This window comes from Salvia miltiorrhiza, chromosome 3, assembly GCF_028751815.1.
Source record: "Salvia miltiorrhiza cultivar Shanhuang (shh) chromosome 3, IMPLAD_Smil_shh, whole genome shotgun sequence".
NCBI lineage: Eukaryota > Viridiplantae > Streptophyta > Magnoliopsida > Lamiales > Lamiaceae > Salvia > Salvia miltiorrhiza.
The window spans coordinates 22,896,768-22,920,938 of record NC_080389.1 but is presented as its reverse complement, the minus strand read 5'-3'; the positions used below and the strand labels follow the sequence as shown (position 1 = coordinate 22,920,938).

Genomic DNA, 24,171 nt, shown 5'->3' with positions numbered 1-24,171 from the left:
TAGAGTTACATTAGGGCGAAGGGTAAAAAAGACTTTACAGGTCATTCACGCGCTCCACATGCGGTGTGCGATCATGATTCTGTATTTACTAACAAACTTCCCTAACTAATTCGCAACTTTATGTTGAACGTGTGGTCCTTCCGAGCTCAACGCTGGTTGCTTCCATTCTTCGTCCGCGCTGACTTTATCGGGGCGAGCCTTCGTCTGCGCCAACTTAATCGGGACGAACCTTCGTCTGCTCCGCCATAAACGGGACGGACCTTCATCTGCGCCGCCTTAAACGGGACGAACCTTCATCTGCGCCGCCCTTTATATAGGGCGTAATCGAACCCTTCGTAGGTGTTGCCTTCTGGTCTTATCCACGTAGCTCTCCTTTCAATCCTTGTTTCCACTGGAGATGTTTCTTTCTTTGAGTCCTCTCCGAGTGTTGTCTTGAGGTTGAGCCGTCTCTTCTAGTCTGCGCAGACTTTAGTCTACGCCGCTGACTTGCTTTGACAATTGTCGCAGCCCGAAATCCCGACACTAGAGATAGTGGGGTACGAGTATCGATACGACTATTTTTAAAGAGAATAGAAGATAAGATGTATAGGCCAAACATCAAGCGGAAGCTCGCATCAAAAAGTGTTAAGGAAATCATCATAAATGAACCCAAGGGTAAAAACGTCAACATCGTCATAACTTCTTAATTATCAGGATTTCACGAACAAAAACAAAACGGGTATCGCTCATTTTTCGTAAGGAATCATAATATGCAGAGTATCGCAGCAAAAGGCGAATCGATTATATGTATGAAGACATATAACCGTGAGTACATTGCTTAAATTCAAAAGAAAATCAAAGTATATCAATCATCAAGACTTTATCGTCAAAATGGAAATACGATAAAGTAAATACATCCTCCAACAACTCCCCACCAGCACCAGACCAATCTCCCTCCTCGCTTAGTCTGCACATTTAGAAATACATGCAGGGCATGAGTACATAATACTCAGTGGGCAAACGCCGAAAATCAAGAAAGGTGCTCTTAGAGCTATAGGTTTGAAGCTTGCCACATCTCAGCAATACACAGAAATAAAGTTAGCGTAAATGAATCTGTGCATGCAGTTTTCATAATCATGACATCATAAGTAAACGACTGCAGTCAAAGATCTTAACATGTATGTACCACATCTACAACTCATCATTATCAAAGGTACTGAGAAGTAGGCCTCCCTCTCAAGTACCGTGACCGGCCGACCCGAAGACGGCTCGCAGTCACCTCTGTGCACAAAATCCCGCTTGTGGCAGGACCGAATTCGTCTCATCAGTAGAGGGTAACACACAAGCTCAACATCAAAAATTGGCAAGTCAAACAGTTCTCAAATATCATTTAACTCAAATCATTTGATAAGCTCATAACATCATTAAATCATTTTAGAAAGCTCGTACGATAAACGTATACTCAAAATATTGCCCACCTGAAGTCCTTCGCTAATCCTGGAAAGAAATCAGGCAACTTACTTCTTCGTCTCGCTCGGGCCTTCATATGTCATCATCACATCGTCATCGTCATTGAAGGTTCATGTGATAAAACAAACCTTAGTCAGAAACTCAATTTCTAAATCCAATCTCATCTTAACTATAACTTCTCACTCAACGTCTATTTACCCATTAAAACTCAATCCCTAGGTATACTCGGCTTCTAAGGATTCACACGTCCTATTATCGACTTAACTCTCAACTCGGCTCAAACTCATAGCAATCAAGCACATAGACAAATATAAACACTTAAGCATATGAAAAACACACATAGACAAGTCAAAAACAAACTTCACTCTGCACTGACTCAACTTCAAAACCTCACCAGACTCTGTACAAAACTCCCCTGGAGTCGTAATTTATACCAAAAGAAACCTCTTTGAGTCTAGTTTCATTTTAAAAAAAAGTAGGATAAAAAACTCCAAGTATTTTAGGAGATATGACTGTTTTACTACAGTCTACCATATTCGGCAGTTTTTAGCAACCGAAAAATTGGATTTTTGAAAAATAGTAAACGTTGTCAAAAAGGTCTGAAATTTTGTGGGTACATAGATAAGACACTCATGTCTTAAAAATAAAAATTTGGGTTCCAGCATGCTAAATAAAGATACTGGAATAGGTGACTTTATTGGCTACTCACCGAACAATTCGGCAGAACGTAGCAGTTTTGGTTTTACATTTTATAAAAATAGTAAACGAAGTCCAAATGACTTGCAATTTTACCGATGTGCTTGAAACCCTCAAATATACTTACTATAAAATTTTCATGGTGTTTGGGTATCAAAAACCCCTCGAAAACAGTAGGTCAGTGCGTCATGAAAAACGACTCCAAATCATACACACAAGCAAACATGCTCAACTCAACATTTCATCAAGGCAAACTCATCAAAGCTCATTTTAAGCACTTATAGCACTCAAAAACATTCAAGTACAACATAATACTCATAATACTCAATCTCGACTCTTTTCTTTCATCATAAACTCAAATCTCATGGAAAACGTTTCAACGAACGCATCAATCAAATTCTCTTTTCATTTTCATGCTCGAAATTACTCAAATACTCAAACATGATCTTTTACATCATATAACTCATTATACACATATTTATTCTCTTTTTATCATGTAAACTAGATTTTAATGAACACTCATGTATCAACATAAATCTCTTAATAAAACATGACAAATGTTCACAAAATGGTCATAGAGCAATTAGACCTCATTTTACCAACATCAAACTCACATCATACAAGAACTCAAAAACTCATATAAACTAAACTAAGTCAAAATTTTACTTAGCCTACAATAGACTTAATCAAAGATACAAAGACACTACTATCATGCTTAAAAACATATATCTTAAGCCAAATCACTTAAATAACACATAGACCAAAAAGTCCTAATGTCGCAGCCCGATATAGCCAGTGATAGCGTATACCAAGTATCGTACGACTAATAAAAGAAATAGTGAAATAAATAGGAATACATCTTATTTTAGCGGAAGCAATTGCAAACTTTACTCATTTTAAAGAAGGATTTCAAGACCAAAATAATTACTAGCTTGGGTAAACATGATTAAGCCATTGAAACTTAGCAAGGGTCTGAGAAGTATTTCCCTTAAGGGATATTACAGACATAAGCAAATTAAATAAAGAGTTTCATCAGAGTTATGCAGCGAGATGCGTTACTATATGTGTGAAGACATATAGCAGGGAGTTCAAATTCTTATAGAGTCAAAGCTTATAAAGATAAATATGAGACATAGGAAAGACACAGCCAACTGACAATTCCAACAGCTTTCACCCATCCTCGCGCCAAGCCAGACCTGCACATTTAGAAATACATGCAGGGCTGAGTACCAAAAAGCACTCAGTGGACTCATGCCGGAAATAATTGAAATGTTGCTCTTAGAGCTATATGTCAATCTTGCCCTTTTCAATGCATCAACAGGATTTAACTGAGATTAAAAATACCTGTTCATGTTTTTCTGTCATAAACTCATTTGCATCATCATAATAATATCATTAGTCTGCAGACATTATATATTCACGGTATGTGCCAACTATGAGAACTCATATAATATATATATAAGGTGAAGAGAAGGAGGCCTCCTTCAAATCACCGTGACCGGCCGACTAGAGACGGCTCACGGTCACCTCTGCGCACAAAACCTTTACTGTCATATAAATCAGTCAAAGGCCGATATCTTGCATCATGATCATAATCATGTCTTTCATAGAGGCAACATACCATATCTCATTCTCATCAATAATAAATATGGCAAGTTGACAATTTTCATAATACTCATCAATAATGCTTCAACATGCTTCATTTTCATAAGAATTTGCATTTGAACTTATTATCATGGTAGCTAGCCATAATAGAGTTAGAATAAAGCCCACCTGTCTCAGGGGTCGATGACGTAATGCTCAGAGTCGTACTAACGCCGGCCGTCACTCGAACCTTTGGTGGCGCACGTGGTTTAGATTGTCATGTGACAAAATAAACTCTAGTTAGAATTTCATCTAACTAATATCTCAATACTTATGCTTTCATCATATGCTTAATCTCATCTTATAACCTATCTACTATTTACCCAATTGGACCTCTCAATTTAATTAGATATCTTATCCAATTAAAAGACTCTCAATCCTAGGTAAATAGCATTCATAAACATCAAATAGTCATTCATACTTTGCAATAATCAATTTCCACATAATACATTTTCACGATTTATCACAATAGTCAAATGACTTAAAAAAAAATAATCCTATGAACTCGAAATCTTTTTCCTTGTAAGTAAATTCCCAAATATTCACGTAAGCTTGGAAATAAATATAAAATTTTCTAGTAGTATTTTCATGACATAACATGGTGTATTAATCCACCAAAACTTTAAAATCCTCAAAACAATTACAAAGTAGAAATTTTCAGACTCCTACAGTTTATCATTCTGCTCTGCCTCAACTTTAACGAATAAACTGTTTTGACTCAGAAATCTCCTAGATTCGAGACTTACACTGTTGAAAACCTTTCTGCGTCTAGTTTTATTTAAAAAAAAAGTAGAGTGAAAAACTCCAAGTGGTTTACGAGATATGGGTGTTTTCCCACAGTCTACCAGATTCGGCAGTTTTGCACGACTGGAAGCTATGATTTTTGAAAAATAGTAAACGTTGGCCAAATGGTTTGAAATTTGGTGTAAATCAGTATAATACATGTATCTTTCTACCATAAAAATTTGGGAGGCTGAATGTTTTTGAAAGTTACTGAAAAGTGTGACTCTAGGGACTGCCTTTCTAAATTTCCGGTGGACATGCGCAGTAAAAGTTTTGCATTTTAAAAAGGTAGTAAAAGAAGTCCAAATGACTTGAAATTTTACCAGCGTCCTCAAGACACATATATCGACACACTGTAAAATTTTGAAGAGTTTTGGACGAGGGAAACCTCGTCGACTGATCAGTCCAGAACGTAAGAAAACTTCTCAAAATGGTTGAAACAACAACATATACACATATCATCATAGATCTATACTTTCATCACCATTCTCATGCATTTTCACACTAATAACTCATCATGCTTCAATTATGCATCAATATACATGCTTATACCACAAGAAAATATATATATAACATAAGAGGAGGATTGAGGTTGCTACCAACAAGATCAATGGAGGTGGAGTAGAAGATGATGCGTAGTATGCTTGGAGCTTGAGCTTGAAGATGAACACTTTAAGAAACCTTAGTTCTTACTATATTTGGTGGAACAAGAAAAAGAAGTGTGGTGGAGTGAGGAGGAGGAGGAGGGCTGCTGAAAATAAAGAAGAATAAGAGAGGGAGGGAGATGAGAGAGAGGTGTGCATGTGCTTGTGAGCTTAAAGTGTGGAGGAATGAGTTGGCTAGTTAGATTAGCTTTTTAGGGGCTCTTTAATGGTGCATGTGATTTCCATTGATGGGAAAGAGAAGAATAATGTGGGAGAGTGGGGAGGGAGCTAGTGCTGCGTAAGGGTGAGAGAGTGAGAGAGAAAGAGTGAGAGAGATTGAGAGAGATAGAGAGAGTGAGAGAGAAAGAGAGATAGGTGTGTATATATATATATATCTATATATATATATACTTGAATAATTATAACTCTTATTTAGTATGTGGGAAAAATATATCTCATGAAAATATATTTATTCATGTGAGGAAAAATTATCTCTATTATGATATATCTAATATCATAATAACAATGCATCAATAAATCATATGTGAATATTCTACCAAGTAAAATATTTATATCACATAGACATTTTAATAAAAATATAGGGCGAAGATAGGTTTCTCAATAAGAGAATTTATAAGACTCGAGAAAATAATATCGCCTCCTATTAAACTCTAAAAATTTCTTATCTCATTTATTCGCCCACGTGCATAATTCCTCTAGCTACTATTTAAAACTCAATTTAAATTCGAGCTAGGGCACAAATAGCTTCTCAAAACACGGGGTGTTACATCCTTACCCCCTAAAAAAAAAATTTCGTCCCGAAATTTGAAATCTCACCTTCGGGAAACAATTCTGGATATTTTTCCTTCATTTTATCCTCCAATTCCCAAGTTGCTTCTTCTTGCCCGTGATGTCTCCATTGTATTTTGACTAAGGCAAGTGACTTATTTCTCAATTGTTGGATCTTTCTATCCAACACAGCTTCGGGTCTTTCTTCATATTTCAGGTCTGGTTCAAGAGATATATCCTCTCGATGAATAACATGCTTCGGGTCAAACACGTATTTTCTCAACTGCGACACGTGAAAGACATTGTGAACATTCGCGAAATTTGGAGGTAACGCGAGTCTATAGGCAACAGGGCCTACTTTTTCCAATATGTCGTATGGGCCTATAAATCTAGGCTTGAGCTTTCCTTTTATACCAAATCGGTGAATCCCTCGAGAAGGGGAAACTTTCAAAAAGACTTTACTTCCCACTTCAAACTGAATCTCTGTGCGTCTAGTGTCGGCATAAGATTTTTGGCGATCTTGAGCTTCTTTAATTCGTTGCCGAATTTGTCTCACAGTTGTGATCATTTCTTCCACTGCGTCAGGACCTAACACTTTTCTTTCTCCTACTTCATCCCAATAAAGCGGAGATCTACATTTTCTTCCATAGAGGGCTTCATATGGTGCCATGTTAATAGTCGTTTGGAAACTATTATTGTAGGCAAATTCAATCAGGGGTAACACTTGTTCCCATTGAGCTCCTCTATCTAACACTACAGTCCGAATCATATCTTCCAAAACTTGTATAGTTCTTTCAGACTGTCCATCCGTCTGTGGATGAAAAGCTGTGCTAAAATTCAACTTAGTACCCAATTCCCTGTGTAAGCTCATCCAAAAACGTGAGGTGAATTTTGTATCTCTATTGGAGGTAATCGTCATTGGAACTCCGTGTAAACGTACTATCTCACGAATGTATATTTGAGCTAACTTTTCAGAACCACTTGTGACAGGAATCGGTATGAAGTGAGCACTTTTCGTCAATCTATCTATGATCACCCAAACGGCGGTATTCCCTCTATTCGACTTTGGCAAGGCAGTGACAAAGTCCATGGCAATGTGGTCCCATTTCCACTCTGGGATTTCTAACGGTTGTAATTTGCCATAAGGTCGTTGGTGTAATGCCTTCACTTGCTGACAAGCTAAACATCGTTCTACAAACGAAGCTATGTCTCGCTTCATGCCTTCCCACCAAAATCTTGCTTTTAAATCTTGGTACATCTTCGTACCTCCCGGATGTGCTGCGTAAGGCGTGTCATGAGCTTCGCTCATGATTTTATTTCTTAATTTCTCATCATTGGGTACACAGATTCTTCCCTCAAACATCAATGCATTATCTGCTGCTTCTTGGTATGACTCAAGCTTCTCGGTACGGATTTTCACTCGCAATCTTTCCAATTTCTCATCCTCTCTTTGCATACTAACAATCCTTGATCTTAGGTCGGGGGTAACACTGAGTGTCGCCATGATCAAATCTGTGGTTTGCGGTGGAAATACCACTTCCAACCTTAACCTTTCGAATTCCCTAACCAAGTCATTCTCCTTGGTTAGGATACATCCTAACTTGGCTCGTTCCATTCTGCTCAAGGCATCTGCCACGACGTTGGCTTTGCCTGGATGATAATTGATTCCACAATCGTAGTCCTTGACCAATTCTAGCCATCTTCTTTGTCTCATATTCAGATCCTTCTGTTCAAAGAAATATTTGAGACTCTTATGGTCGGTGTAAATTTCACACCTTACTCCATAAAGGTGATGTCTCCAAATTTTCAATGCGTGCACTACTGCTGCTAGCTCTAGGTCATGTGTCGGGTAATTTGCTTCGTGTGGCCTAAGCTGTCGCGAGGCATAAGCTATTACCTTTCCCTCTTGCATCAGTACACAACCTAGTCCTTTCTTTGATGCGTCCGTATAGATAGTGTATTCCTTGTTTGCTTCTGGAACGGCTAGTACTGGGGCGGTGGTCAACCTCTTCTTCAATTCTTGAAAGCTTTGTTCGCATTCGTCTGTCCACAAGAATTTGACTTTTTTCTTGAGCAGATGAGTTATAGGCTTGGCTATTTTGGAGAAATCTTGTATAAAACGACGGTAGTAGCCTGCTAATCCTAGGAAGCTACGAATCTCGTGAGGTGTCGTTGGTGATCTCCATTCTTGCACTGCTTGAACCTTGGCAGGGTCCACTTTGATTCCTGCAGCTGAAATGATGTGGCCTAAGAAATTGACTTCTCGTAGCCAAAACTCACATTTGCTATACTTAGCATAAAGCTTTTCAGCTCTTAGCTTCCCTAGCACAGTTCTAAGGTGCTCTTCATGATCCTTCTCATTCTTCGAGTAAATCAAGATGTCGTCTATGAATACCAACACGAATTGATCCAAATATTCGTGAAACACTCGATTCATGAGATCCATGAATACGGCGGGGGCATTTGTTAATCCAAAAGGCATCACTATGAACTCATAGTGTCCGTATCTCGTGCGGAATGCTGTCTTTGGAATATCCTCAGGTCGTATCCTCAATTGGTGATACCCTGTCCTTAAATCTATCTTTGAGAAAGCGCGTGCTCCTCGAAGTTGATCAAACAAATCGTCTATACGTGGCAAAGGATACTTATTCTTTAGGGTCACCTTGTTTAATTCCCGGTAATCGATACACAATCTTAAACTTCCGTCTTTCTTTTTAACAAATAGGACCGGTGCTCCCCAAGGCGAAACACTGGGTCGAATGAATCCCATGTCCAACAATTCTTGTAGTTGCAACTTCAGTTCTTGCAATTCTGCTGGTGCCATCCTATATGGTGCTTTGGATATTGGTGCTGCTCCAGGTTCCAAGTCGATTGTGAATTCCAATTGTCGGTTCGGGGGTAGACCTGGTAGAATATCAGGGAAAACGTCTTGATACTCCCGCACTATAGGTACATCTTCAATCTTTATTTGTGCTTCCTCTTCTTGGCTCAAGTATACTAAATATGCTGTCGCGCCCTTTTCTTTTAGTATCTTGTTCGCTTGCACTGCAGAGATGATAGGTGTCTTCTTCCATTTCCTATTGATGGCATAAAAACATGTAGGTTCCAGGCCAGGTGGCTGGAATGATATCCATCTCTGCTCGCATTGTATCACCGCATGGTGTTCTGCTAACCAGTCCATTCCCAAAATGATGTCTGTGGTCCACATGCGCAGAAGTCTCAACGTCTTAGCCTTAAGCTTAAGAGGTCCTAATTCAAATTCTAAGTTAGGACACACATGTGTCACGGTGGTGATCTTCCCTAAGGGAGTGGCTACCCTTAAGTGTAGCTGGGCTGGTTCTACATTCAGCTCTAACGTATCCACACAAGTATATGAGATGAAAGAATGTGATGCTCCAGTATCAAAGAGAATAACAATGGGTACACCTTTCAGTTCCCCAATACCTGTTAAGTTTCCTTGGTTCTTATCCTGATTCTTCTTATTGATAGCATACATCCTTTGATATTGCGGTGGTATTCCTGCTTGCGGTGCAGGTAGCTGCTTATGAGGCTGGTTTGGACGGCGAAAAGGTTGTTGCTGTAGTGGTTGAGGTAGAGGAAGAATTCCTTCCATTGCTCTGAGTTGTGAGGTTGGAAACTGATTGGGTCTTCCTCCACTCATCCCTTGCTGTCGGTTGGGGCACTGGCTCGAGTAATGCCCTGGTTTCCCACAAGTGAAACAATTTGGGTTTCCAGCTCTGCACACTCCTGTGTGTAACTTGTTGCACTTAGGACAAGGGGGTATCCCTTGGTGTCCGGGGTGTGGAGTCGCTGGTCCACCATAAAATAATTTATCGCCTTTCACGAATGGAGCCTGGACATTCTGACCTTGCCATGGCTTTTTACCCTCATTTCCACGATTTTCCCATTTGCGTTTTCCTTTCTGTCCTTGGTTAGAGTAGGGAGTGTTTGATACTTGCGTATATTGAGCTGATGGAGGCGTTGGTGCGTGTGTTGCTTTCTCTGGTTGCATTGCTAGCTCCATATCTAGAGCTCTGTTCAAGGCCTCGGCGTAGGAAAGTGCCGTTTGACTTGCCAATACAACTCTTATCTCTTGTCGCAGTCCGGCGCAAAACAACTCGGACATCTTCTCATCCGTATCCACTCTATACGGTGCATATCGGGCCAGATCGCAGAATAGTCGATCGTACTCCACTACAGTTTTATTCCCTTGCTTCAAGGTGGTAAACTCCATCTCCTTCTTTTTCCTATAGCTTCTGGGTATGAACTTTCACACAGAGCAGTCTTAAAAAGCTCCCAAGTGAGTTCATCTAACTGCTCCGGGGTCATAGTTTTCTGCTTTGCTTCCCACCAATAGTCGGCGGTTCCTTTCAGCTGGTAGGACACGCACATAAGACGTTGTGCGTCGTTGCATCTCAAAAATCGAAAGATTCGTTCCATAGCACGAATCCATTCTTCCGTTTCAGCAGGGTCTCCCGTGCCTGCGAAAGTCGGTGGGTTCTGTCTTAAGAAAAGTTCTTCCACTCTCCTATCATGAGGTGGAGGCGGCGGCGTAGGTTCTCTGGGTTCTTCCTCATTCTCGGGTATATTTCTTCGTGGAGGCATTATGACAATCTACAAGTTTGGGTCAAAAGATAAGTTCCTCTATGTGACAAGGCTCATCGTACTCTAATCTTATAGCTGAGTAATTCACAACATATCATGCATCTCATATATATATGTATATATTCACACATTATCACATAGAGTATACTCAATGCATCAAAGTACTCGGTTTTCAATCAATGTATACAAATTGACAACTACTTCATAACAATGCATCAAAACAAGTAATCACATTTGTCATTTAGTCAAAAATGGCCACTTTGGGCCATCATGTATATACCGTGAAAATTGCCTCAGCGAGGACTTCTTTTGTACAAAATGTATACTATGATCTATAAACTGCTATAGGTCAGTACAAACTACTACTCTGTTAAAGACCTAGCTACTGCATCAATATTGCGTCTATGTACAAGCAGCCCTACAACTGGGTACAGATACTATCCGTTACCCGAGTACTATAGGGGCTTAGCAAAATAAGTACAAGCCCTGGTCTGGGATGGAACTATCCATTACCAGCCAAATCTATGGGCTATCTAAACAAAGCTACCATATATATACATCTCTACTCAAATACCATCATATCAAAACCATATCCACCCATGACCTCTACCATCACCCCGGCTACTATCGTCACTCCCATCCTCCGTAGCATCATCACCGACATCTGCTCGAGCGTCACCTAATCGGGGCACATACGGCACACCATCCTCACTGTCAGAGTCGGCACGGTGAAAAGGGTCGAAGGCGGCTCTCTCTCGAATCGGATCTCCTCGAGGGACGTCCGTCTCGAAGGCCTGGCTCATGTTAGGAAGATCCAAGGGCTGTGAGATGAGAGTCCCAACAACCGGGACTGATCCTGTGTCGTCCTCCGTGTCTCTAGCTGTCCCCTGGGGTCGTGAAGGTCCTGGTGCGAATGGATCAACATCAGCCATAGCAATCTCGCCCTCTCCAACCGTAGGGAGGGGAGGAACAGGGAGGGTCTCACGGATGGGGCTCATCAGCTGCTCGATGGTATCGATGGCCTCAGTGGTGTCTATGGTCATAGGGGTAACCAAGATATCAATAGGAGAAATCTCCTCCTCGGGCAGAGTGCCCTGAGGAAGTGAAGGAATAGGGTCATCAATCGGCTGGGAGCTAAGGAGGTCTAGTCCCAATGCCATAAAAGGATCCTCAGTCTCAAGAAGACCCTGAGGCTGACTCTCTGCCTCACCCTCTCGGGTGTCACTCTCCGTCAGGTAAAAGTAGGGTGGGTTCGCATACATCACGAACCGGCTCAACAGAATGGTTAGGTACTCCGGGAATCGCGCCTCAAAACCTCCCGGTGCCAACGGGCTATAGAAGTCTGGGGCGATGAAAAGACACCAAGCCTGCCAGTGGGGTGGCATCCTATATGGCAGTATCTGCATGGCCAGCTGAGCCGTGACTCCATGCTCTACGGCGTCAATCCACCTGTGGTGGAAGCGTGCTAAGAACTCTCCAATAGTCTCGTGGTGCTCCAAAGTACAGTCATAGAAAGCCTGTACTATGTCGAATCCGTCTGCCATGCTAGAATAACAACTCGTGTTACTAAGTCAAGAATGACTTACTCGTTTGTCGGTGTTCCTCTAGGATTCTCGTAGTGTATCGGTATCAATATTGATTCCAATAAAAAAATTTCCACCATCTTACTTATCCAGTCAATCAAAACCAGATATCAATAATATTGCATCATGTACTAATCATGCTTTTTTTCTCAACTTATGAATATCATCAACTTATCAATTGCATATCTCATGCTCATAAGTAACTTTAAACTTTAACTTGCATACCTCGTCAAGCTGGCGGAGATGGGGTGTTGGCTCTTGTCAGTGACATAGCTCTTTTAGTCTAAGACTCTAGCTTAGACTCAATCAAAAAAAAAAAAAAAAAAAAAAACTCTATAAGAGATTATACTCAGAGCAGACGAGCTGCTCTGATACCACTCTGTCGCAGCCCGATATAGCCAGTGATAGCGTATACCAAGTATCGTACGACTAATAAAAGAAATAGTGAAATAAATAGGAATACATCTTATTTTAGCGGAAGCAATTGCAAACTTTACTCATTTTAAAGAAGGATTTCAAGACCAAAATAATTACTAGCTTGGGTAAACATGATTAAGCCATTGAAACTTAGCAAGGGTCTGAGAAGTATTTCCCTTAAGGGATATTACAGACATAAGCAAATTAAATAAAGAGTTTCATCAGAGTTATGCAGCGAGATGCGTTACTATATGTGTGAAGACATATAGCAGGGAGTTCAAATTCTTATAGAGTCAAAGCTTATAAAGATAAATATGAGACATAGGAAAGACACAGCCAACTGACAATTCCAACAGCTTTCACCCATCCTCGCGCCAAGCCAGACCTGCACATTTAGAAATACATGCAGGGCTGAGTACCAAAAAGCACTCAGTGGACTCATGCCGGAAATAATTGAAATGTTGCTCTTAGAGCTATATGTCAATCTTGCCCTTTTCAATGCATCAACAGGATTTAACTGAGATTAAAAATACCTGTTCATGTTTTTCTGTCATAAACTCATTTGCATCATCATAATAATATCATTAGTCTGCAGACATTATATATTCACGGTATGTGCCAACTATGAGAACTCATATAATATATATATAAGGTGAAGAGAAGGAGGCCTCCTTCAAATCACCGTGACCGGCTGACTAGAGACGGCTCACGGTCACCTCTGCGCACAAAACCTTTACTGTCATATAAATCAGTCAAAGGCCGATATCTTGCATCATGATCATAATCATGTCTTTCATAGAGGCAACATACCATATCTCATTCTCATCAATAATAAATATGGCAAGTTGACAATTTTCATAATACTCATCAATAATGCTTCAACATGCTTCATTTTCATAAGAATTTGCATTTGAACTTATTATCATGGTAGCTAGCCATAATAGAGTTAGAATAAAGCCCACCTGTCTCAGGGGTCGATGACGTAATGCTCAGAGTCGTACTAACGCCGGCCGTCACTCGAACCTTTGGTGGCGCACGTGGTTTAGATTGTCATGTGACAAAATAAACTCTAGTTAGAATTTCATCTAACTAATATCTCAATACTTATGCTTTCATCATATGCTTAATCTCATCTTATAACCTATCTACTATTTACCCAATTGGACCTCTCAATTTAATTAGATATCTTATCCAATTAAAAGACTCTCAATCCTAGGTAAATAGCATTCATAAACATCAAATAGTCATTCATACTTTGCAATAATCAATTTCCACATAATACATTTTCACGATTTATCACAATAGTCAAATGACTTAAAAAAAAATAATCCTATGAACTCGAAATCTTTTTCCTTGTAAGTAAATTCCCAAATATTCACGTTATCTTGGAAATAAATATAAAATTTTCTAGTAGTATTTTCATGACATAACATGGTGTATTAATCCACCAAAACTTTAAAATCCTCAAAACAATTACAAAGTAGAAATTTTCAGACTCCTACAGTTTATCATTCTGCTCTGCCTCAACTTTAACGAATAAACTGTTTTGACTCAGAAATCTCCTAGATTCGAGACTTACACTGTTGAAAACCTTTCTGCGTCTAGTTTTATTTAAAAAAAAAGTAGAGTGAAAAACTCCAAGTGGTTTACGAGATATGGGTGTTTTCCCACAGTCTACCAGATTCGGCAGTTTTGCACGACTGGAAGCTATGATTTTTGAAAAATAGTAAACGTTGGCCAAATGGTTTGAAATTTGGTGTAAATCAGTATAATACATGTATCTTTCTACCATAAAAATTTGGGAGGCTGAATGTTTTTGAAAGTTACTGAAAAGTGTGACTCTAGGGACTGCCTTTCTAAATTTCCGGTGGACATGCGCAGTAAAAGTTTTGCATTTTAAAAAGGTAGTAAAAGAAGTCCAAATGACTTGAAATTTTACCAGCGTCCTCAAGACACATATATCGACACACTGTAAAATTTTGAAGAGTTTTGGACGAGGGAAACCTCGTCGACTGATCAGTCCAGAACGTAAGAAAACTTCTCAAAATGGTTGAAACAACAACATATACACATATCATCATAGATCTATACTTTCATCACCATTCTCATGCATTTTCACACTAATAACTCATCATGCTTCAATTATGCATCAATATACATGCTTATACCACAAGAAAATATATATATAACATAAGAGGAGGATTGAGGTTGCTACCAACAAGATCAATGGAGGTGGAGTAGAAGATGATGCGTAGTATGCTTGGAGCTTGAGCTTGAAGATGAACACTTTAAGAAACCTTAGTTCTTACTATATTTGGTGGAACAAGAAAAAGAAGTGTGGTGGAGTGAGGAGGAGGAGGAGGGCTGCTGAAAATAAAGAAGAATAAGAGAGGGAGGGAGATGAGAGAGAGGTGTGCATGTGCTTGTGAGCTTAAAGTGTGGAGGAATGAGTTGGCTAGTTAGATTAGCTTTTTAGGGGCTCTTTAATGGTGCATGTGATTTCCATTGATGGGAAAGAGAAGAATAATGTGGGAGAGTGGGGAGGGAGCTAGTGCTGCGTAAGGGTGAGAGAGTGAGAGAGAAAGAGTGAGAGAGATTGAGAGAGATAGAGAGAGTGAGAGAGAAAGAGAGATAGGTGTGTATATATATATATATCTATATATATATATATACTTGAATAATTATAACTCTTATTTAGTATGTGGGAAAAATATATCTCATGAAAATATATTTATTCATGTGAGGAAAAATTATCTCTATTATGATATATCTAATATCATAATAACAATGCATCAATAAATCATATGTGAATATTCTACCAAGTAAAATATTTATATCACATAGACATTTTAATAAAAATATAGGGCGAAGATAGGTTTCTCAATAAGAGAATTTATAAGACTCGAGAAAATAATATCGCCTCCTATTAAACTCTAAAAATTTCTTATCTCATTTATTCGCCCACGTGCATAATTCCTCTAGCTACTATTTAAAACTCAATTTAAATTCGAGCTAGGGCACAAATAGCTTCTCAAAACACGGGGTGTTACACCTAATTTTTACTAAATTAAACTCTTTGAAATTTTATAAACACCTATGAATCTTTAATCCATTCATAGATCTATCATTTTTAACCAATTTATCTCACATATAAACCATCAATTTACAAATTAGAGCATAGATACACATATCCCTAATTTTATTAAACTAACTCATATGAAAATCATCAATTGACATCATACACTCAATTTACTCCATCAATCATCATCATATACATCTCATGGACTCATCTACATCATCAATTCATCATTTAAATCATTGACTCAAAAGTTCCCATTTTTGGGTAAACTAAACTCTATCGAACTTTCACATCTCAAGGCACATATTTCACAACACACATCAACCATCAACAAACATCATATAAATCTCATTTTTCACCCCAAATCATGAAAAGAAAAAGAAAATTTTTTGAAGGCGTGAAGACCCACTTTTTCGAAAATTTTGGAAAAAGGGAGGGGGTGTGATTTTCTTGCTTCAATCTTTCAAGAATGCTCACATACAACATCATCCAAGCAAGATTTATGGAATACATGGTCACTTACCCAAATTTCTTACCAAGATTCACACTTTCTCACTCTAGCTTTGAAGCTCTTCTTCAAGGATTCTCTTGAATATAAGTAGCTAGAATGTGTTTATGGAAGATTTTAGAGTGGATTGAGGTGTTTGGTAATATTTTTGGAAGCTCCGAAGGTCTTCTTCAATGGAGGAAAATGGAGGAAAGTGAGAGGTGAGGGAGAGAGAGAGTTAGGCGTGAGTGATGGGTGAGGAAGAGAGAGAGAATTTTTGAGGATTTGTTTTGATACATGAGATCTTAAGAAAGATTAGCAAATCTTAGGAAATATATGCAATTAATGCATGTTCTCTCTCTAATCTCTACACTCTCAATCTCTACACTCTCAATCTCTACTCTCTCAATCTCTACACTTAGCAAATTGTGGTATTTAGTCACATGTTAGGGAAATTAAAATAATAGTGTGAGAAGGGTGATTAAATAATAATCACAATAACTATGGAAATATTACTCATTAATAAAATACCATAGTATAATTATTCATGTGACCAAAATAAAATAATTATAGCACTAATATTAGTGCACTCACTCAATTATAATATTCCTCTTCGTAGGAAAAATCATTAAAAAAAATATTATGCTTGGAAAAATTTTCATAAACCGGCATCATTCGATTTCTCGGTAAAAATAAACCACACTTGCTTTGGAAACTTAATCAAAATTCCAAATGCTAAGGTCTCAAATAAAAATCATAATAACTTGGTCATAATGACACACGTAACAGAAATCACATACTCAATCAGTCACGTAAATTCACATAACATCACGTCAAAGCAGTCGGCAAACACAAACAAACTAGACGTCTCTCAGACCGACTCTATTCATCAAGGTCCTCACTCTTTCTTTCTCGACTCAATGACAAACTCATTATTCCTATTTTCTTAATAGGACAGTAAATCTCTGATATCTCGATATCCGGTAATTCTATTTCCGGTAGTCGGGAATAAAATAAAATATCAGCTCAATTCAATCAGCATCTCTATCTCAACTCATTTATCGAATCTCATCATTCTAACTCTATCATTAGTTTGTCCACTCATATCTCTATTTAAAGACAATCTGTCTTATCTGCTCATAAAAAAAAATAGTCTCGTATTTCGACATCTCAGTACTCTCATTAGTGTTAAGACAATATCTCACAACATAAGGAAAAGTACGGGGTGTTACAACAATTGTGTGACGCATCTGCGCTCTTTGAACCAAGTATGTTTAGAGCCCAAATCAGCGCTGCTGATTCTCATCTCCTGGTTTCTGTGCTGACCCGATATTTCTGGAGTAGGGTGGCTGATGAGATCCTTACTCCTCATCAGCTACTTCCCCCCTAGTCTACGAAAAGAAGTTTTGAATTTTCGTAGCTGCACTAGGCCTCTGACGCTTTCTCATCAGCGCAGGGTTTTCTCTCTCTATGACGTCACCTCATTTAATGACTGACACGTTCACTATTCCCCGTACGCATCTTTTCGCAGCCCCTGAAGGAATATTAAACTGAATTAACGTTCCACTTTGTCCGATGATCGTTTCTTGGTTATTATTAATTTATCATACAACGATTAATCCTAACATGCTCCTATGAATTTAACAGCTGCACATAGGTGTTAGGAAATACTTACTTGTAAAACGGATGCACAGGTTGTTGATGATCGTGTCGAAAGACTCCAGTTCTGATATTCTCGACTGTATCCCGCTCAGCTTTCACCGTTGGATGGACAACGAGCTATGAAAGTCCCAAGCTAGAAATCTCCCTTGTTTCCTGCGCCTCCTCACAGCTCTCAAACCCTAATAATTATCAGTGTGTCTTTCCTGAGAGCTGACAGCTGTATTTTATAATACAGAAGAGAGAGGGGGGCGCCAACTTTGAGTAGGGAACGATTTCTAGCCCTACTTGGGCTAGGAGACATTGGGCCAGTCCAGGGACCAGATACAAGGAATAAAGATGCGCATCAAATAAATTAATTTATCTATGGTCAGCCCAGACCATAATTAATTTATAAATATCAGTTCATTCCACTAGAGAACCAATATTGACTTACCCCTTTATTGCCGGTGATGAGTCGGGGCTTGTATTTAGACTTATTAAATCCTCGTATTTAAAATATCCGACATCCATTAATTAATTATAGCTCTGACAGCCTTAATTAATTAATCTCTTTGTAATCCTTAAGCAGTAGCACTCAAAACCTATTATTGCGCCTGAACTTAATCAACCAGCAGGGTTTAGCGCAATAAACATTATTGAGATCCTTAAGGGGATGTCATTATCCTATACGGATACGAGTATTAATACAGATAATCAAATATCATATATTAACCGCTATCACCCAAGATACAGAGTACTCAAGTTACTATATAACTCTCACCCATAGTAAGTCAAAGTGATAAACAAATCAATATATATATTTGAAATCTTATTAGTATTAAGATCTTATAAGTTACCGAGATCTTGATTCTTCACTTAAGTCAGATAGAAGAATACATCTCACTGTGGTCCTATCAATACGTTATGACGTACCAGTATAGATAAGTAGTGAAGACAAACTACTTCCATCTATACTGCAGCCTAAACCAATAACTTGTCCTAGAGTTATTTCGGCTGTGATTATATTATATCTCTTAAGGTTATTCCAATTATACGGTCTTCTGTGATCTACAACACACCATATAATCTACTTATATAGAGATAAAGAACATACATATGCAATCATGAACCCAATCAGATAGGAGATAAAATAGTGAACACAGGAATCATTGTATACAAGCATAAAACGTTCTTGTTTTCAGTATACAAATCCAACAGCCCCCGGTTCAACCTAAACCCTCCGTTCCCAACCGCCATCTTGCGATGCAATCTGGACCCCTCCTTTTCTGCACACATATTAACCCTAATGATTTCCCCCCTTCCTCGTCTTTTTAAATTCCCTTCTTCTATAAATATCTGTCATCTCCTTCTTTCTTTCTTCTTCTTTTTCCCTCACATTCCTCTGCGTTTTATTCCTGCTTCAGTTTCTTCTTCTTCTCTGCCGATCGCTCCCCTTCCTCTCCTCGCTTTCCCCGTCGATAGGTCTGACCAGGTACCCAATCTCTCCTCCCTCTGATTTGTAATACTTTACTCTTTTTTCCAGCAATCTTTTCATCGTCCCCCTTTCCCGCTTCGTATTACCTCCTCCTTCAAAGCTCTGCGCCATCCATGGCTGCCGTGGAATCCGAACTTCCCCAATCTACTCTGCGTGCCCAATCTATGAAAGCGGTGAGGGATGTTCTTCGTATCGACATCGCCGATCCGGACTTTAAAGTCCGGATCCAAAATTCGGCTGATCCTGACTCCGATATGCCTGACACTCGTTGGGGCATTAATCCTGACGTCATTCCGATCTGGTTACATCAAATCGACGCAGGATTGCGAATCCCTCCCTCCCCCTTCTTGATTGATGTATGTAATCGATATGGAATTCCTTTTTTCCAACTGGTGAAACACTGAATCACCAACACCTAAACTAAAAACTAAAAAGCGGTAAACGACACACGGATTTACGTGGTTCGGTCGTTTAGACCTACATCCACGGGAGTTCTTCGTTGGTTTCCACTATAGCTTAAGAAAGTTTACATTTTACAAGTGTGTTACTGGAAAAGAGTTGATCCCCCATGCTAATGCTAAAGCTCCTATTTATAGTTGTGAGAATGAACCCTAAAGGCCTCAGGCCCATGAACTTTAACAATTGGATTTAGGCCCAAAACTTAGTACAATGATCTTAATCTCCAAGCTGAACCATCATTCGTGGCTGCGTGGAAAGGCACTTTGGCTGCGCTGCTCTACACTGCTGTGCTGCGCGGCTCTGGTCCGCGTTGCTCTGCTCTGGCTGCGCAGCTCTGCCGCGCTGCTCTGCTCTGGCTGCGCAGCTCTGCCGCGCTGCTCTTTAGGCATCTTCGACTGCGTTGGCACCTCTCGACTGCGCAGGCTCTTCGTATTCATTTATTATCCCGAGTCTTTAGTTAAACCTGCGCTGGTTAGTTTATATAATAATAATAACAATAATCATAACAAGGTAAAATAGGCTTGGATTATTAAGCACATCGCTGATGAGTATTCCAGTCCTCATCAGCTACTCCCCCCCTGGTCTAGTTGAACAGCGTTCTCTTTGTTCAACTAGGGGTGTGTGGTGTGAAGTCAGCGCTGTGCTGCTCTCCCGTGTCAATTAAGCATATACGATTCCCTGCGACTTATTAGACAAGAACTGTCAATCTTTGCAAAAATGATAAAGACAAAGTATTTTAATGCTGGAAATAAGCTGAGATAAAAGAGATAGTAATTATTCCTTTTGATTCGTCGAACATCATTAAAGATAATAAGGGCTTAGATAACCTGTGCTGGGAAGACTCAAGTGATCTGCGTTGACAACCTCGCGCTGACTGCGCTGCACCGACTGCGCTGACAACCCCGCGCTGACTGCGCTGCACTACCTGCACTGACAAAGATGATACACCCCCGCCGAAGCGGCCCTTAAGATGGTACAAAGATGGTACACCCCGCCGAAGCGACCCTTAAGATGGTACACCCCCGCCGAAGCGGCCCTCAAGATGGTACACCCCCGCCGAAGCGGCCCTCAAGATGGTACAAAGATGGTACACCCCCGCCGAAGCGGCCCTTAAGATGGTACACCCCCGCCGAAGCGGCCCTCAAGATGGTACACCCCCGCCGAAGCGGCCCTCAAGATGGTACAAAGATGGTACACCCCCGCCGAAGCGGCCCTTAAGATGGTACACCCCCGCCGAAGCGGCCCTCAAGATGGTACACCCCCGCCGAAGCGGCCCTCAAGATGGTACACCCCTGTCTAACTTTCGCGGCTTACGATATTCCTGCGCGGAGCATAGACATTCTGAACTGACAACGGCTCGGACATTCTGCGCTGAAAACTACTGAGATAACTGAGATAGCTGCGCTGAGATAGCTGCGCTGAAGTAGCTGAGATACATGTCCTTACTGCGCTGAGGTAGCTTCCCTGAGGTAGCTGAGATACTGCCCTGACTGCGCTGAGATAGCTGCGCTGAGATAACTGCGCTGAGGTAGCTAAGATAACTGAGATAGCTGCGCTGAGATAGCTGCGCTGAGATAACTGCGCTGAAGTAGCTGAGATAAATATCCTGACTGCGCTGAGAAGACCCAAATTCTACTTAAGGCTTTTCCCTCCGAAGCGTGGCTGAATTGCCACTAAAGCTCATTTTCTGCCGAAGCAGGTTTTCCAGCATTGTTAACCATTACTGATGTGCTGTAAATTTTCAAGAAAAATACAAAAGGCAACATATACCCTACTCCCTCCCTCTTGGTAACATGTGCATGATTCAACAAAACATGTTATGTGTATGCTTGTGGTTAGTGTTCCTACTTGTGATGCTAGTGACAGGGCTAGTATAACTCTATGGTCCCAAAATATGTTATCCAAATTATGTTCCCAGCCCTAGCACATATGCAGAAGGTGTGCAGCTTCGTATACTTAGTCAATTCATATTTCAGACCTAGGCACATATGCAGAAGGTGTGCAGCTTCCAAGACATAATATCAAATTCACAAATCCCTTCAAGAGATAATATAAATCGTGATTTTTCTCAAGTGGTAAAGTATAACATTTTCCAAATCCTAATCATGTTTTCATGCTTCGATGAAATAACTTAAGATCATGTTTCATACTTACATGCTTTGGTGAAGTAACTTAACATCATGTTTCATTCATACTTATATGCTTCGATGAGACACCTTAAGATCATGTAGTGAGAAATTTCAGTTCTGCGAAGTACCTGGGTCACCACTAGTTAGTGGGTTACCTTTGTTACATTACGGCTGAGACATTCTGTGCTGGGATGTAGAGTTCCTGTGTTGAAGACCAGATTAGATATCCCGCAGCACCGCTTAGAAAATTATGCAGCGCAGCTTTAGTAACTCTTCTTTCTTTCATTCCTGCGCAGCTTAATAATTTTACTTCATGTTGTTATTCCACTAATTCCTCATTTTCCTTTGCTGTTGTATCTTTCTTCGCATGATCCTCGCATTCATCAACGAACAATCACAATTAGTTTTCAACTTTATAGCATATTCTCATATGAATAAGAAATAAATTTTAAATCATCATTCGTTTGGTCCTGTCCAGATTTAAGAGTTGAATTCCACCACTACAAGATATCAGCAATAACAACAATTACATTTCATTTACCCCAACCATGATCCATTTTCACAAGAAAATGCGCTGCAAATTCAATTGAATCCCAAGTTAAAAATTCACGATTTCATCAACTTACTAAGTACCCAAATAAGGTAAGAGATATTGGCACAATCCCAGATTCAGTTATTGAAATTCAAATGGCATATTCAACGAATAATATCAATATATTTGGACGAAAAAATCAACCCCAAAATCAGTAAAAAATTATTCATCATTATGATAGATTGATAGGGTGACTCTGAACGCGGCAATTGGTTTAACCCATGCTGCCATTTACTCAAGGCAGCTGCGCTGCCCTTCGGTGTATCTTCCAACCTGCGCTGCTCGAAACCCCGACCCTTACCCAATTGAAGGCTGAGTGGTTTATGCATGTAATAGCGCACATACTCATGAGTGTTAAAGAAGACAGCATTTCCAATAGATTCCCTGAAAAACGTTGCGCTCCCTCCACGAAAAATGCCCTGCGCAGCCCTGAATTTGTAAAGAAAAGTAGAGCAAAGTCAGTCTAAAAAACGAGACATGGATAACCCCCAAAATCAACAGATGCAATCCCCATTTAAAGCAAGATTAATCCTGAAATATCAGGATTTTTGAAACGGCAGAGCTGGAATCCCGCTGTGTTGAGAGAATCCTGTGCAGGGCTAAAATTCCCTAGCGCCGAAAAAATCCTGCGCAGACCCGTTCACCCAAAGCAGCTACGCTGCCCTTCTGATCCAAAAATTCCCAGGCTCCCTTAATAATTCTCTTAAGCACTTCGAGTTTTGCTTGATATTCCTTGCACAAAAATCAAACAACGAAAAGAGAGATTACAAGAAAAGCAAGCGATTGATGTTATAGAATTGATTCCAGTATGAAAATAAATTGAAAAACACTGACAAATGGATGCACTTCCCAACAAATTAGGCTGAGCCATGGCTCTCAAGATGTTCCCGTAGCATTCCTAAATTTTGATTCGTGAATGTGTTCATCTCCCAATCATCAGTTATCTTATCCCCGCAAGGCTGGAGTACAGCGCTGAAGATTGAAAACTTCTTCCCGAGCCGAGTAGCTGTGCTGAAAATTGAGAGGTTCTTCCCGGGCTGAGCAGCAGCACTGAATCTTCCTTGTGAACCTGCGCTGCCCATTTAGTCTTTTTCGTGAACCTGCGCTGCCCTCAAAGACTACGGCCATGCCTGCGCTGCCTTCGAAGATCACCACCTTGTGCTGCCCTCAAAGGCCCCCGCCTACGTTGCCTTCAGAGGACTCCACCTGCGCTGCCCGAAGAAATCTCGTATTTAGTCCACTCTTTCAATATTTATTGTTGGAGTTCAAGATTCCTGCGCTGTAAAAACTCTTGAGCAAAAAGATTAGTAAAATATGATAGCCCCTTGAAACAGGGCTATAAACTCAGTGCAAAGGTAACCCAAAACTTTGATCGTGTAAAATCAGAGTCGCGTTAGTCCCTTAACATGACATAATTAATCCCCAAGGTTAGAGCAAAGATCATAGCCAAAGCAGTCCCGAATTCAGAGCTAAACCACAGCAATATCAGGCCCCAAAATCATAATAGCATCAGCACAATCAAGTTTGTAAAATAAAGTAAAATCACAACCATAACATGCTCAACAATCCCAAGAACCAGCACAGGGTAAATGATAACTTTAAAAAAGTCAATAAATAAATAAACCAATCGCCACATGATCGAAGGTTCAAACATATAGAGATTAGAAGGCAGTGAAGTC

The 24,171-nt window shown here is 39.9% G+C and overlaps 3 long non-coding RNA genes across 3 annotated transcripts; all 3 read right to left on the bottom strand.

Moving 5' to 3' along the window:
- Positions 1–706: 706 nt before the first annotated feature.
- Positions 707–16,460, bottom strand: LOC131015651 (uncharacterized). Its single transcript, XR_009098631.1, has 3 exons — positions 16,213–16,460; positions 1,458–1,519; positions 707–946 (listed from the first exon to the last, which is right to left on the bottom strand). It is a non-coding gene; the product is annotated as an uncharacterized LOC131015651 (long non-coding RNA).
- LOC131015641 (uncharacterized) lies at positions 12,732–15,256 on the bottom strand. The gene is made up of 3 exons (XR_009098621.1): positions 14,826–15,256; positions 13,573–13,633; positions 12,732–12,995 (listed from the first exon to the last, which is right to left on the bottom strand). It is a non-coding gene; the product is annotated as an uncharacterized LOC131015641 (long non-coding RNA).
- A 3,747-nt stretch (positions 16,461–20,207) lies between the features above and the next one.
- LOC131015639 (uncharacterized) lies at positions 20,208–23,560 on the bottom strand. The gene is made up of 3 exons (XR_009098618.1): positions 22,838–23,560; positions 22,056–22,273; positions 20,208–21,458 (listed from the first exon to the last, which is right to left on the bottom strand). It is a non-coding gene; the product is annotated as an uncharacterized LOC131015639 (long non-coding RNA).
- Positions 23,561–24,171: the final 611 nt, after the last annotated feature.